We start from the raw sequence: 17,374 nt of genomic DNA on the forward strand, positions 1-17,374 counted from the left end.
GGAAGAAGATCCCAAATGTGACTCTTGCAGCCTGTCCAGTCCCTGTTGTTCCTGGGCTAGGACCTCTTCTTGAGGATATTCCTCTCTCCCCACTCTGACTACTTCTGCTGAGACCATAGCTTCCCCTTCTCGGGATGCTAACCCTATGGGAGACGAGCCTGTTCCCCCCTCTACTGCTACTGATGGGGGAAACGATGATGATGATTTGTTTAAGGATCTAGACTAGTTTCCTTTTCTTATTGTCCCATCGTGGATTTTTATGTATTAACTTATTTATACTTGGAACTTATTACCCTTTGGGGTTTATTTATGCTATTTCCTTTTTCATAACCTTCCCTTTAAGTTTTTTAGCACTTTCTAAGTGTTGTACTTTTAAGGAGGATGATTAATAACTTGAACTACTCAGTTCTCAGAGTCGTGCATCGAGCACTCTTTATAATGAAAGAATTCTTGAAATCTTCTTCCTTTTGTGATCAAAGCATGATCACATAAAGTACTATCAAAACTTAGATATCCAAAGATTGAAATAATTCCAACTCAGTAATATAAAGTCTTGTTTTCCAAAACCTTACATAATATGGGTTCAACCCTTACAATCACGAACTTTTCTCTTTTTCTGACGAAGCAAACTTAGATAATGCATCTTCCTTAGCATTTTCCTCTCTTGGAATGTGCTCAATATGGCTTTCATCAAATTGAGTCATCACAACCCTTACTAGGCGAACATACTTAGCCATTGTTTCATCTCTTGCCTCGAACTCTCCCTTGACCCGGGATACGATAAGCCGGGAATTCCCACAAACTTTCAAAGTCTTGACCCTCAATGTTCCTGCTAGGCCAAGGTCAGCTATCAGAGCTTCATACTCAGCTTCATTATTTATGGTCGGGAAGTCTAACTTCATGGCATATTCAATCAAGAATCCATCTGGGCTTTTAAAACAAGCCCTGCTCCACTTGAATTTGTTTTTTATGCTCCATCAAAATAGAGAACCCAATATTCCTTCTCCTTAGTGTCCTTTTCTTTGCCATCTTTTGTGTCTATGTCTTGAGGTATAGTATCTTCCTGGCCCCCGACTTCTTGGTTGGGTATGGTACATTCCACCACGAAGTCAGCCAACGCCTAGGCTTTTATTATCGTTCATGGCTTGTACTTGATGTCGAATTCTCTCAATTCTATTGCCCATTTAATTAGCCTCCCACTAGATTTGGGACTATGAATGATGTTTCTCAATGGTTGATTTGTCAGCACTTTAATTTTATGAGCCTGTAAGTAAGGACACAACATTCGTAAAGTCATCACCGAGGCTAAAGCAAACTTCTCAATAGTTGAATAATTTAACTCAGCTCCATGCAGAATTTTACTAACATAGTATATGGGTTTCTGGACTTTAAGATCCTCTTTAACTAATACACCGCTCAAGGTATTTTCTGAACGGCCAAGTATAAATACAAGGTTTCATTCAAAGCTGGCTTGGCCAACAATGGGGCCTGAACCATATATTTCTTTAATTCTTCAAATGCCTCCTGGCTTTCCTCAGTCCATACAAAATCTTTAACCTTCTTTAGGGATTTAAAGAAGGGCAAACACTTATCTCCGGATTTTGTTAGTCGCTAAACATGCGCTAATAATACACGCAAGTATACGCGTTCAAAAGTAATATATAATTATTTCTAGTTTATTCCCACATAGACTGACTTTGGTTAACTAATTAATTTATGCACTTATGCACCGATGATATGGTTATTATCCAATGCTAAGATGATAACAATTTGGGTTTTTGATTATAACTAAGAATTAAAATAACAATTATAACTAAGAGAATAAGAATGGTTAAATTAATATATATGACAAACGTGGGATTCTAACTTTATTAAATACTTCATTCAATAGCTTTATTATTCTTAACCTTAGCATGTAATGGTGATGACACTAATCAGATAACACAAAACTGATAAATGCCAACTTTCGTTACACGAATACCATACTACCAGACATCCACAAAATAGATAGAAGCTGAATAGACACCAATTATATTGAGACCCTATATGTCTATAGAATTTGACAACATAAAGGTTTAAAGCACAAGTTATCTATCGTGATTACATAGGGAAAGTAAGATGGTTAAAATTACCTAGGAATCATGCATAACAATAATACATGAACCTATGCTAGCATGGTAAGTTCTAAACCCTTAAATTCACTGTCGCTTCATTAAAGATTAACACGCTATCTTAAAAGTTCGTGATGCTCATAAGACGAATAAGCACAACCAATACTAGGTTATCATACGATCACCACACACTAAGGTATCAAAACAAATTAACTAAAGAAATCCATAAATAAATCCGCTAGAACCCCATGATAACGATTAGCCCAGAATCGGACCCATCATCAACGTGGGTTCCGATGAAAGCATGGTATAATAAACATAGTCTTTATACTGAATAAATAATAAAACCAAGTACGAAATAAGAGTAAGGTTCACGAATAAGAAAAACTAGCATCCAAGTTATAACATAGAATAAAGATTCACAAGTAAAAACTAGATCTTCTTCGTCTTCATTGAATCGTGCTAACACAGTCTTCTTACGGCTCTCCTTGTGCTCTGGTATATCTGTCTCCCTAGAAAACGTCCTTTATTTAAGTATATATAGCATCCCATGCAAGATAGAAGTCCTCCATTGTAAATCAACTAGAATCTAGATTCTGGAATCCCGACCCGGCGTGCGGGCGCGCTGGGTTTCTGAAAAATGGGCGCGGCCGCGCGCTAGACCAGCGCGGGCGCGTCGTGCATATGGAAAAACTTCTGAATTTTTTAATTCCTGCTACAATCGAGTTGGCTTCCAGAGCTTTATTCTTTGGACATCATCCTAACACCATATTAGCACCAAAATAATGCTAATTCACCTGATTCTCAGAATAATGCCTGAAATGCAAAAACACTAGAAAACACATTAAAATACCAACAACTTGAGTACATTTACACCAATTCAAATCTTTACGGAGCGTAATAAAGTGTTATAATTGCCACTCAACATACCCCCAAACTTGAATCGATGCTTGTCCTCAGGCATAAACAGACTCAAAGAATAAGAAATAAAAATGCATGAATGCAACTAAATGAATGCAACGATCCCTATTAGAGTAACTAAACCAATCAACAAACAACATCTCAACAAATGCAGTTATTTGCATAAGATCAATCAAACCTCACAAATCAGTCTACAAACCAGAGACGTGTGTGTGCAACTGCTTACAGATATATTATTGCCACTAGATCAATAACCATGACTCACTATTCATCAAAGCAATCACAAGGTTATAAACAGAATAAAAGCTAGACTCAAAATAACTTATAACACTTTAATTCTTATATTGGAGTTCTATATGGATTCATGCTTTTATTCAAACAAAACAACACACTTATGCTTAATTGATCGTGCAATGAGTGAGGTCCATAAAAGACTTTTACAATAGTACCCATGTAGCGAGCGTTAGGTTAACGGATCCCAGACTATAAAAGCCTTAGGTCACTAGGCACAAAGTCCCTTCTTCTGGCTTGATCTTTAGTTGATGATATCCTGATCTTAAATCAAGTTTGGAGAAATACTTGGCTCCCTTCAACTGGTCGAACAGATCGTCAATTCTGGGTAACGGATACTTGTTCTTGATTGTCAGCTTGTTGAGCTCCCTATAGTCGATGCACAGTCTCATGCTTCCATCTATCTTCTTGACAAATAGTACCGGGGCTCCCCACGGGGATACACTGGGTCTGATTACTCCTTTCTCTAACAATTCCTGCAATTGCTTCGCTAGCTCTTTCATCTCAACAGACGCCATTCTGTACGGGGCCTTGGATACTGGTTCTGTTCCCGGTGCTAAGTCGATCGTAAATTCAATTTCTCTATCTGGAGGAAGTCCTGGTAACTCTTCGGGAAACACGTCTGGAAATTCATTCACGACTGGAATATTTTCAAGTTTTGTTGGTTCTTGACTTCTGTCAATCACATATGCCACGAAATGCTCACATCCTTGTCGTAGTAACTTCTTGGCTTGAATTATCGTTAAAAACTTCTTTACTTGTTTCTGACCCTTGAACATTACTATTCTTTCGTCTGACGTTTTCACCATTACCTTCTTATTTCGACAATCTATCTGGGCATCATGCTTAGATAACCAAGCAATCCCTAATATAACATCAAATTCTCCTAACTTAAGTGGTATCAAATCTACACAAAATTTACTACCAGAGATCTCAATCTCACAATTCCCACAAACTTGGTTAACAGTTACACGTTCATGATTTGCTAATTCCACAGTCATTATTTCATTTAAACACTCAACTGGACAATTTAACTTACTAACAAAATCTTGTGAAACAAACGATCGGGTTGCTCCCGAATCTATTAACACTTTGGCATATAAAGAATTCACATTAAGCGTACCTGCCACGATATCTGTATCCTGAATAGCATCCTTCACAGACATATCAAAAACTCTAGCCCTTGGAGTCTCATTCACTGTTGGGGTAGATCCCATAATCCTCAATGCATTACTGACTGGGGCCGGTGTCTTGCAATCCCTGGCCATATGTCCTGGCTTTCCACATTTAAAGCACGTAAATCTAATGGCTGGAACCTTTACTGCTGGATTCCGGATAGGCTGATCCTTACTTGCTGGCTCTCTTGCTGGCTGATTTCGGCACTCCCTCGAATAGTGCCCTTTCTGGTTGCATTTAAAACATACCACATTCAACTTGTTACAAATTCCTCCATGCTTCTTTCCACATACTTGACAATCTAGAAAAGTTAGTCTCAACTGATTTGGCTGATTTGTATTAACTGGACAGTTGCTCTGGCCTCCGTCTCCTGCATTCTGTCTCCTGAAATTAAGATTCCTCCCTGGCTGAAACTTGCCCTTCTTAAAATTTGGAAACTTCCCTGGTTGTGACTGACCCTCACTTCCCTCAACTTTCCTTTTCTTGCTTTCTTTCTCCTTCTGGAACATCTCACTCTCTGTCTCTGCGATCATAGCCTTTTGTACTACTCCTGCATAGGTATCCAATTCAAAAATGGCTACCTTCCCTCTGATCCATGGTTTCAAACCTTGCTGAAATCTTTTAGCCTTCTTCCTGTCAGTATCCACATACGATGGTACATACCTTGACAATTCCTCAAACTTACCCTCATAATCTGTTTCCGACATGTTCCCTTGCTTTAATTCTAAAAACTTCAACTCCATTTGATCCTGAACAAACTGAGGAAAATACTTTTCTAAAAACAATTCCTTAAACCTTTCCCAAGTAATAACATTTGTACCTTCCAATGTCTTCACCATCTCCCACCAATAGGTGGCTTCATTCTTCAGATAGTAACTTGCAAACTCAACCTTCTATTCTTCCTTTACTTTCACTAAGGCAAATGCCTTCTCTATTTCCTTTAACCAAACATTTGCTTTAATTGGCTCTAAGGAACCCTTAAATTCTGGTAGGTTTGCTGCCTGAAAAGTTTTAAAAGTTATCTGGGGGTTGGTCTGTCTTTGTTGTTGTTGTGCCAAGTGTACTGTTTGTTGGGCCAAGATTTGAAGAATCTGGGCTATTGCTGGGTCCATAGGTCCTAGGTTCACATTTGGGTTTGTATCATCTTGGTTATTGTTGTTGGTTTCTTCATTCTGGGTGTTGGTGCGGGTATTTCTTCTGGGAGGCATTTTCTGTAAAGAATCAATCCACTTATTTAGCTTTTAGATCAATCTTTTGCATAAAAGAACAGTTTTGCAAAACAGAAATATCTCTTTTTGAAAATAGTTGTAACTAAGTAAATTGCATGCTTCTTTACAGAATAAAAACAGTTATGGAAAACAGGGTACATGGTATCACAGGGGTATAACTGGTGCAATAAATAAGGTAAGGTAAAACAGGTGCAATGAAGTAAATGACAGTGCTGGAAAGGAAAAAGGTACTGATATATATAGATCAAAAGTTTTAGGTAGTACAAGCGTAAAGACGCTTCGGAAGTAAAAACAAAAACGGTACAACAACCTACTCACTAGTCAGCATAGCTAGTCTATAAATACAACTCAAAAGTCTACTGATACACACTACACACTACTGCACATACTACACAATCATAATAACACTGTTCAATATCTCCATCTCTGAATCTCTGGCTCATGGCAAGTCTGGACCTCCAATCTCCTCAAGCTCTTCTAGAACCCATTTAGCCCACTCTACTAAGAAATCAGGGGTGATGTCCTCATGTGTAGCCTCAACAATCCTCACTGCAGCTGTCCTACGAAACGCCTGTAGCCTCTCTCTGAGTCGCCTCTCACCACTCCCAACCTCTCTGGTACGCATAATATGTAGTAACTCCTGAATCTGACCCTGAAGGAATCGCTGCTCCAAAAGGCAAGCCTCAAACTGATGATATGGGACAGGGTAGGAAGAGAACTGGAAAGGTACTCCTGTGACTGAATGACCGGTAAAGCCTGAATCAGCAGGTGTGGGTCCTCTGATAGGTGGCCTCATGCCTGGAGGTGGAATAGCCTGCAGTGGTACGGGCTGCAACACAGGGGGAGGTAGTATAGCCAACATTGGTGGAACAACAGGACGTGGATCCGAAGACGGCAATCCAACTGAAGGCTCTGAGTGATCAGCTGATACAGGAATAAAAGAGTCGGCCATCGCTGCTATCTGAAATCATATCGCAATATCAGAATCTCGAACCATAACGTGAATTACACTAATACCTGATATACCGAAGCACTCAACCTCTCGACATTCTATCTTTCTATTCCTTAATTCTAATCCTAACCCTCTACCCATTCCCGTCAACCTAGGCTTGTGTCAGTGACTTATAACATGTGGCTCTAATACCAAACCTGTGGCGCACTCCAAACCTGGGTCAGAAGTTTGGGGTCCACACACACCTTATTTATAACCTGCTTATAACAATAATCAAGATAATAATAATATGCAGTGACCCTACTTACCAACCACCACGGACCGCAACAGGTTAAAGTATGCACACAAGCCAAACACATTATTATGTTACAAACGTTCAAATCCCAACTATTCCAAACTCAAAACTGAGTATTAAACATTATTACAAACTTTTACAAACTTAAATTATCCCAAAAGAAGCCTACTAGCTTTGCTCGATCAACCTGAACCCCTAGCTCTCGCGCTGGACTGGGGATCCTCGTTACCAACTGGTTCCTTTTTAACTAGAAAGAATATAAACAACATTGCACAAATGAGCTAACTAGCTCAGCAAGTCACAATGACAAAACTGAGAATAATGATCATCAGGTGAACATGGTTATGATATTAAGTGAACAATGGATTATGATTTAGAATTGGATATTATACTTTTATATTAAAAACCAAGGTTAGGTTGCTGATCATTCACGCACTAACCCCGAGCAAGGCACACAGCATTGCTCTAACTACTGGATCCAAGGCAAACATTGGCCTAACTTGACCATTATATCGTCTGACCATGAATCTTGTCCACAATTTTATAAAAACAATCCAATTCTAACATAATAACTGAATAAACAATAATAAACAATAACCAGAATCATTAACAACAATGAGTGTTTAACCATGAAAGGGTTTCAATCCTTGTAAGGATCAATAAGGTAATTTAAAAGCTTGGATGCTGGGTAATGAAAGAATTGGATAACAAAGGAATCAACATTTCAGGGTTTCAAAGATTTGGGCTTTCAAAGCTTAGGATACAATGGTTGAGTATACAAGTAATTCAGTTCAGTGTTTGGGATTTTGTTTGTATGTATTTATGGAGTAGTATCGTATACTTGAGGTTCGTGTTTGGGTATACAACAATCAATGGTCTAGAAAGAATAAGGTTCATGGCTCAAGAACAATAACTGAAATCAGAGTTTGGATTTCAGTGCTTCAAAGCACTTGCAATATCAACAAGACTATCAAGTACTACAATATCTCGAGAAAGTTCAGAACACTTGCCTGGTATTAGCTTACTACACTGTACTCGCTTCCAATCACAATCGTCTTACTCCTCAACTACCTGTTTTCCTTTCCTACGTCTTACCTCTTCTGCTCACATATCATAAATATCTATCAATAATCGATTCATAGAATTCTATTTGACACATACTTTTATCTACACTTCGTTTCACCCAAATCCGATTAACGGATTGAAAGTTATGCAATAATCAAGTAAACACTGAATATATAGACCGACAGTTAACCAACATATCACATATAACACATAATACATCACATAATCAATGACATATCATTTATAAAGACATTTCGGGTCATAAATAGGCTTTCTGGTATTTAAAACGATTTTTAAACATTTTTCGGAATTAAAACGGGTCATTGGATCAATTTCGGGTTAATAAACAGGGTTCGGTTGGCCAATTCTGGCTCCAAAACAATTTTATAATAATTATCGAGCCTTGGAAATAATTTAGAATAATATTTTAAAGCTCGAAACTATTTTTCGGAATTTTTAAATCATTTTTAAATAATTAAATCTAATTAAATAATTAATTAAAATTAATTAATAATTAATTAAATCAATTAATCAATTAATTTTCGAATTAATTGACCAATTAATCAATTAGAAATTAACTGAAATTAATTAACTAATTAATTTAGATTTATTTTGGAATTAAAAATAATTTTCGGAATTAAAATACTAATTTTTAGAATTTTCAGAAATTAAAAACGAATTTTTATAATAAAAATAAATAGGAAATATGATTTTTAAACATTTTTAAAACAGGAATCCTAAATTTGCAAATTCTGGAAACTTCAGGGACCTAACTGTATCGTTCCCAAAAGTCCAGGTACCAAACCGTAATTTTTACATCCCTGTCACCGCAAAATACAGGGGTGGCCGGAGAACACGTTCCCGGCGTCCTCACCCCATCAACACCTCTGGATCACATCTATACTTTACCCGGAATTCAACCATACCAACAAATCGTTCTAATCATCCCTGAGTTGGCCAGAATTTGGCCGTGAAGTTTGCCAGTTTCCGGCGAACTTCGGAAATATTCAAAATACAACTCCCTTCTCTACATACCTCGTTGATTCATGAAACTTATACGACTAGATTGCAAATTTCACAGAGAACACAATCCATTATCTCACAACATCAATCTATTCCAGAATAAGAAATCCCCAAATTTCAATTAAGAACATTCATACGGGTTATAAACCCTAATTTTAAAATTCGAAAATCAAACTCAAATTTGAACATGTTATTGAACTCCAAATTAGGCATATAATATATCAAAATCACCTGGAAAACAAGCTCTACAACATGCAATCATCAAATCATACAAAAAATTATCCGAACAAAAATTCATATTTTTCATAAATTTAATTCGAAAATAAATAAAATTTTAGAAAATAAACCTTGATTTCTGCAGTAAAACGGAGCTCAGAATCTGGTAGAACACTTCAAATCCTTCGTTTTGGTTACTCAAGCTTTGAAAACAGAGATCGGTAACGCCTTCGTTTTGCTGTTTGATTCTTAGAACAGTTTATGTAATTAGGTTTTTTCTCTGAAAATTATAAAATTAACTATCTGCAAATGATTTTGATACGAAATAAAATACAGTAAAAGGCTATTTATAATTACGGAAAATTAGTATCCCGTTGGATCATTCCGGATATAAAACGGTACGTTTATTTATAAAAACTGATCCAAATGGTATCGATTTTCGGGATAATTATCCAAACCAGTACAATTTGTCTTGCGGTCTTGGTCTCAGCGCCTAGTTACACGTACTACGAAGTGATAATTGGGATAGTTTAATAAAAAGCTCCCGTTTATCGAAAATACGGGTTTTATTGATTTACTGAAACGAATATTGTATCGAAAATGTTCCGCCGGGACCCGCGCAGAACAAACCGTACGCCGGATCGAAAAAGTTGAAACATGGAATATGCTCGGAATATTACAATTAGGTTAGGAAGGAGTTCTCGGAAGAGTTTCGGGTTCCAAAAACGTAACAACGGATGACGTCGGTTGGTTCCCGTTTTTATAAAATAGATTTTAAATACCCGGAAAAAGATTTTATAAATTTCATATGATTCTTATAAATTCATAAATCATCATAAAAATAATTAGGAAGATATGACAATTATTTATATTTTATTTTGGACATATAAAAATTAAAATATTCAATTAATATTATTTTTGAATATCCAAGTACCGATAACACTTAACAATTAACTCACAGAATAGATACTGAACACACATAATAATTATTTAATAGCAAAAATAATTACACTGTATATCCCGCATATTACACACCACCACCTCCAGATCACAACTACACTTCACCAGGAACACACCCATGCCAACAAATCAACCTAACAGTCCCTGAGTTGGCCGGAATTTGGCCGTGAAGTTTGCCAGTTTCTGGCGAACTTCAGAAATATTCAAAACACAACTCCCTTCTCTACATACCTCGTTGATTCATGAAACTTATACGACTGGATTGCAAATTTCACAGAGAACACAACCCATTGATATCACAACATCAATCTATTCCAGAATAAGAAACCCCCAAATTTCAATTAAGAACATTCATACGGGTTATAAACCCTAATTTTAAAATTCGAAAATCAAACTCAAATTTGAACATGTTATTGAACTCCAAATCAGACGTATAATATATCAAAATCATCAGGAAAACAAGCTCTACAACATGCAATCATCAAATCATACAAACAATCATCCGAACAAAAATTCATATTTTTACTAAAATTAATTCGAAAATAAATAAAATTATAGAAAAATAACCTTGATTTCTGCAGGTCTTTGGATTACAGAATCTGGTAGAGCTCTTCAAGACCTTCAGATTGGTTACTCGAGCTTTCCAAACCGAATTCAATAACACCTCCAAAAGCTTGTTTGATTCTTAGAACAGTTTATGAAATTAGGGTTTTTCTCTGAAAATTATATAATTATCTGTCTGCAAATGATTTTGATACGAAATAAAATACGGGTAAAGGCTATTTATATTTACGGAAAATTAGTATCCCGTTGGATCATTCCGGATATAAAACGGTACGTTTATTACTCCATAGGGCAGCGAGGAGCATGCTGTGGTTATAAAAACTGATCCAAACGATATCGGTTTTCGGGATAATTATCCAAATCAGTATAATTTGTACTGCGGTCTTGGTCTCAGCACCTGGTTACACGTACTACGAAGTGATAATTGTGATAGTTTAATAAAAAGCTCCCGTTTATCGAAAATACGAGTTTTATTGATGTACCGAAAGAAATATTGTATCGAAAATGTTACGTCGGGACCCGCGCAGGACAAACCGTACGCCGGATCGAAAAAGTCTAAACATGGAAAATGCTTAGAATATTACAATTAAGTTAGGAAGGAGTTCTCGGAAGAGTTTCGGGTTCCAAAAACGTAACAACGGGTGACGTCGGTTGGTTCCCGTTTTTATAAAATAGATTTTAAATACCCGGAAAAAGATTTTATAAATTTCATATGATTCTTATAAATTCATAAATCATCATAAAAATAATTAGGAAGATATGACAATTATCTATATTTTATTTTGGACATATAAAAATTAAAATACTCAATTAATATTATTTTTGAATATCCAAATACAGATAACATTTAACAATTAATTCACAGAATAGATACTGAACACATATAATAATTATTTAATAGCAAAATAATTACATGATATATCCCGGATATTACATCCTTCCCCCCTTAAAAGGATTCTGTCCTCAGAATCTCCTAAGAAAACAAATGAGGGTACTTTTCTCTCATATCACTTTCTAACTCCCAGGTTGACTCTTCAACCTTTGGGTTTCTCCACAAAACTCTTACTAACTTTACCACTTTATTTCTTAATACTTTCTCTCTCTCCTCTAGAATCTCTATCGGACTTTCTACATATGACAAATCCGCCTGAAGCTCTATTGGCTCATATTCTATTACATGCCTGGAGTCTGGATTGTACTTCTTAAACATTGATACGTGAAAAACATTGTGAATGTGCTCCATGTGCGGTGGTAACGCCAACTCGTAAGCTACTTTGCCAACGCGCTTTAGGATCTCAAAAGGTCCGACATATCTTGGACTTAGCTTTCCTTTCTTCCCAAACCTTGTTAGTCCTTCCCATGGTGATACTTTCAGTAATACCAAGCTTCCTTCTTCAAATTCCATGTCTTTCCTTGACTGGTCTGCGTATTTCCTCTGACGATCTTGTACGGCTATCAATCTCTTCTGGATAATTTCAGTAACTTCCTTTGTCTGCTATACCAGTTCAGGTCCAAGTATCTTGCGTTCTCCTACTTCATCCCAATATACTGGAGATCTGTATTTGCGTCCATAAAGGGCTTCATAGGGTGGCATACCAATACTGGCGTGATAACTGTTGTTATAAGCAAACTCTACCAGGGGTAAATGCTCGTCCCAATTTCCTTTGAAATCAATAGCACAAACGCGTAACATGTCCTCGATTGTCTGGATCGTTCTTTCACTTTGGTCGTCCATCTGGGGTGATAGGCCGTACTCATATTCAGTCTTGTTCCCAAACATTCTTGAAAACTCTTCCAAAATCTTGAGTTAAATCTTAGATCTCGATCAGATACGATAGACACAGGAACTTCATGACGAACTACGATTTCCTTCAGGTACATATTGACTAACTTGTCGAGCGAAAATCTTTCATTTATAGGCAGAAAATGAGCTGACTTGGTAAGTCTATCCACTATAACCAAAATGGCATCATGATTAGCCCTTGTCCTTAGTAATCCAACTATAAAATCCATGGAAATATGTTCCCACTTCCACTCTGGAATCTCCAATGGCTGTAACAATCCACTTGGTCTCTGATGCTCTACTTTAACTCTCTGACAGGTATAACATTTGCTAACCCATTCCGCAATTTCCCTCTTCATGTCTGGCCACCAATAATTCTTCTTTAAATCTCTGTACATTTTGGTACTCCCTAGATGGATGGAATATCTTGAACTATGTGCCTCTTGTAAAATTTCATTTTTCAGCTCCGTCACTGGTGGAATCCAAATTCTAGATGAAAACCTCAGAATACCTTGATCATCCTTTTGCGTGCATAACTCTTCACCTACCAAACGATTTATATCTTGATCCATTACATCTTCCTGACCTTTCTTTATTTTTTCCAGCAACTCCGGCTGGAAAGTCATACTATACACTTTCGCTTCTTCAGGCTTGCAAACTCTAATCTCCAATTCCAATCTCTGAAATTCCTTATATATCTCTTCAGATACTGATAACTCATTTAACCTTTCCTTCCGACTTAACGCGTCCGCTACAACGTTCGCTTTACCGGGATGATAATTAATCGAGCAATCATAATCTTTGATCAATTCTAACCATCTCCTTTGCCTCATATTAAGTTCCTTCTGGGTGAATATATACTTCAAACTTTTGTGAGCCGTATAAATCTCACACTTCTCTCCATAAAGGTAATGTCTCCAGATCTTTAAAGCAAACACTATGGCTGCTAGCTCCAAATCACGAGTAAGATACTTCTGTTCGTGTGGTTTCAATTGCCTTGATGCACACGCAATCACCTTGTCGTACTGCATTAGAACACATCCTAATCCTTTGTGAGAAGCATCGCTATAAATTACGAAATTCCCTTGTTCGTCTGGAAGTGACAAAACAGGTGCCGTGATTAATCTTTTCTTCAACTCCGGAAAACTCTCTTCGCACTTATCATTCCATATAAACTTTTCATTCTTTCGTGTAAGCTTTGTTAATGGTGTTGCAATTCTTGAGAAATTCTGGACGAATCGTCGATAATATCCTGCCAATCCCAAGAAACTTCTTACCTCAGTGGGTGTTCTCGGTCTCTCCCAATTCGTAATTTCCTCGATCTTTGCCGGGTCCACTTTGATCCCTTCATTACTAACTATGCGTCCTAAGAACTGAACTTCCTGTAGCCAAAACTCACACTTCGAGAATTTAGCATATAACTTCTTTTTCCTTAAAATCTCCAAAGCTGTTCTTAAATGTTCCGCATGATCCTCTTCCGTGTTTGAATAGATCAAAATATCGTCTATAAATACAATAAGGAACTTGTCCAAATATTCCTTGAAAATTCTGTTCATCAGGTCCATAAATGCTGCCGGGGCATTGGTCATTCCAAAAGACATTACTAAAAATTCATAATGTCCGTACCTTGTTCAAAAAGCTGTCTTTGGTATATCTTCTGGCTTGATCTTCAGTTGATGATATCCCGATCTTAAATCAATTTTGGAGAAATACTTGGCTCCCTTCAATTGGTCAAACAAATCGTTGATTTTAGGTAACGGATACTTGTTCTTGATTGTAAGCTTATTGAGCTCCCTATAGTCAATGCACAGTCTCATGCTTCCATCTTTCTTCTTGACTAATAATACCGGTGCTCCCCACGGGGACACACTGGGTCTGATTACTCCTTTCTCTAACAGCTCTTGCAATTACTTTGCTAACTCTTTCATCTCAACGGGCGCCATTCTATACGGGGCCTTGGATACTAGTTCTGTTCCAGGTGCTAAGTCGATCACAAATTCAATTTCTCTATCTGGAGGAAGTCCTGGTAATTCGTCGGGAAACACATCTGGAAATTCATTTACTACTGGAATATCTTCAATTTTTGCTGGTTCCTGACTTCTATCGATCACATATGCCACGAAATGCTCGCATCCTTGCCGTAATAACTTCTTAGCTTGAATCATTGTTAAGAACTTCTTTACTTGCTTCTGGCCCTTGAACGTTACTATCCTTTCGTCTGGCGTTTTCACCATTACCTTCTTATTTCGACAATCTATCTGGGCATCATGCTTAGATAACCAATCCATCCCTAATATAACGTCAAATTCTCCTAACTTAAATGGTATCAAATCTACACAAAAATTACTACCAGAGATCTCAATCTAACAATTCCCACAAACTTGATTTCGACACTCCCTCGAATAGTGCCCTTTCTGGTTGCATTTGAAATATACCACATTCAACTTATTACAAACTCCTCCATGCTTCTTTCCACAAACTTGACAATCTGGAAAAGTTAGTCTCAACTGATTTGGCTGATTCACATTAACTGGACGGTTGCCTTGGCCTCCGTCGCCTGCATTCTGTCTCCTGAAATTAAAATTTCTCCCTGGCTGAAACTTGCCCTTCTTAAAATTTGGAAACTTCCCTGGTTGTGACTGACCCTCACTTCCCTCAACCTTCCTTTTCTTGCTCTCTTTCTCCTTCTGTGACATCTCACTATCTGTCTCCGCAATCATAGCCTTTTGTACAACTCCTGCATAGGTTTCCAATTCAAAGATAGCTACCTTCCCTCTGATCCATGGCTTCAAGCCTTGCTGGAATCTCTTAGCTTTCTTCCTGTCAGTATCCACATACGACGGCACATACCTTGACAATTCTTCAAACTTACTTTCATAATCTGCCACCGATATAGTTCCTTGCTTCAACTCTAAAAACTTCAGCTCCATCTGATCCTGGACAAACTGAGGAAAATACTTTTCTAGAAACAATTCCTTAAACCTCTCCCAAGTAATAGCATTTGTACCTTCCAATGTCTTCACCATCTCCCACCAATAGGTGGCCTCATTCTTCAAATAGTAACTTGCAAACTCAACCTTCTGCTCCTCTTTCACTTTTACCAAGGCAAATGCCTTCTCTATTTCCTTTAACCACATATTTGCTTCAATCGGCTCTAAGGAACCCTTGAATTCTAGTGGATTTATTGCTTGAAAAGTTTTGAAAGTTACCTGGGGATTGGTCTGTCTTTGTTGTTGTTGTGCCAGGTGAACTGTTTGTTGGGCCAAGATTTGAAGAATCTAGGCTATTGCTGGGTCTATGGGTCTTGGGTTCACATTCGGGTTTGTATCGTCTTGGTTGTTATTGTTGTTGTTGTTGGTTTCTTCATTCTGGGTGTTGGTGCGGGTATTTCTTCTGGGAGGCATTTTCTGTAAAGAATCAAACAACTTATTTAGCTTTTGAATCAAATCTTTTGCATAAAAGAAAAGTTTTGTAAAACAGAAATATCTCTTTTTGAAAACAGTTGTAACTAAGTAAATTGCATGCTTCTTTACAGAATATAAACAGTTATGGAAAACAGGTATAACTGGTGTAATAAATAAGGTAAAGTAAAATAGGTGCAATAAAGGAAATGACAGTAATGGAAAGAAAAAGGTACTAATATATATAGATTAAAAGTTTTGGGTAGTACAAGCGTAAAGACGCTTCGAAAGTAAAAGCAAAAGGGTACAACAACCTACTCACTAGTCAACATAGCTAGTCTGTAAATACAACTCAAAAGCTTACTGATACACACTACACATTACTATACATACTATACAACCATACAACACTACCTAATATCTCCATCTCTGAGTCTCTGTCTCAACTCCAAAGAAACTCTGGTCCTGCCAGCCTCTCAAAGTCCTCCATCACCTCAGTAGCCCAGCCCATCAGTGTATCAGGGCCTCTACCAGGTAGTGTAGCTCCATGTAGCCTAGCCTCAAGAACCCTCCATGTCACATGAATCTCCTCTCGAAGCTCCCTCACACCACGATCAACATCTGTAGTCCTGATGATATGCTGTAGCTCTCTGATCTGAGCCAACAAGGAATCACGCTCCAATAGAAGAGCCTTATACCGGTAATAAGGAACTGGGGGCAATGTGGACTAAAATGGGGTACTCGCAACTGAATGCCCAGTGGAATCTGAATCAGCTGGTGGGGGTCCTCTGATAGGTGGCCTCATGCCTGGGGGTGGAATAGCCTGTAGTGGTACGGGCTACAACACCGGTAAAGGTAGAATAGCCAATGCTCGTGGAATAACAGGACGTAGATCCGATGATGGCACTCCAACTGAAGGCTCTGAGTGATCAGCTGATACGGGAATAAAAGAGTCGGCCATCGCTGCTATCTAAAATCATATCGCCATATAAGAATCTCGAACCACGGCGTGAATTATACTAATACCGGTTATACCGTAACACTCAACCTCTCGACATTCTATCCTTATATTCCTTACTCCTAATCCTAACCCTCTACCCATTCCCGTCAACCTAGGCTTGTGTCAGTGACTTATAACCTGTAGCTCTGATACCAAACCTGTGGCGCACTCCAAACCCGGGTAAGAAGTTTGGGGTCCACACACACACCTTATTTATAACATGCTTATAACAATAATAAAGATAATAATAATATGCAGTGACCCTACTTACCAACTACCACGGACCGCAACAGGTTAAAGTATGCACACAAGCCGAACACACACTTATATTATAAACCGTTCAAATCCCAACTATCCAAACTCAGAACTGAGTATTAAACATTATTA

Source organism: Apium graveolens, chromosome 2, assembly GCF_009905375.1.
Source record: "Apium graveolens cultivar Ventura chromosome 2, ASM990537v1, whole genome shotgun sequence".
Classification (NCBI taxonomy): Eukaryota; Viridiplantae; Streptophyta; class Magnoliopsida; order Apiales; family Apiaceae; genus Apium; species Apium graveolens.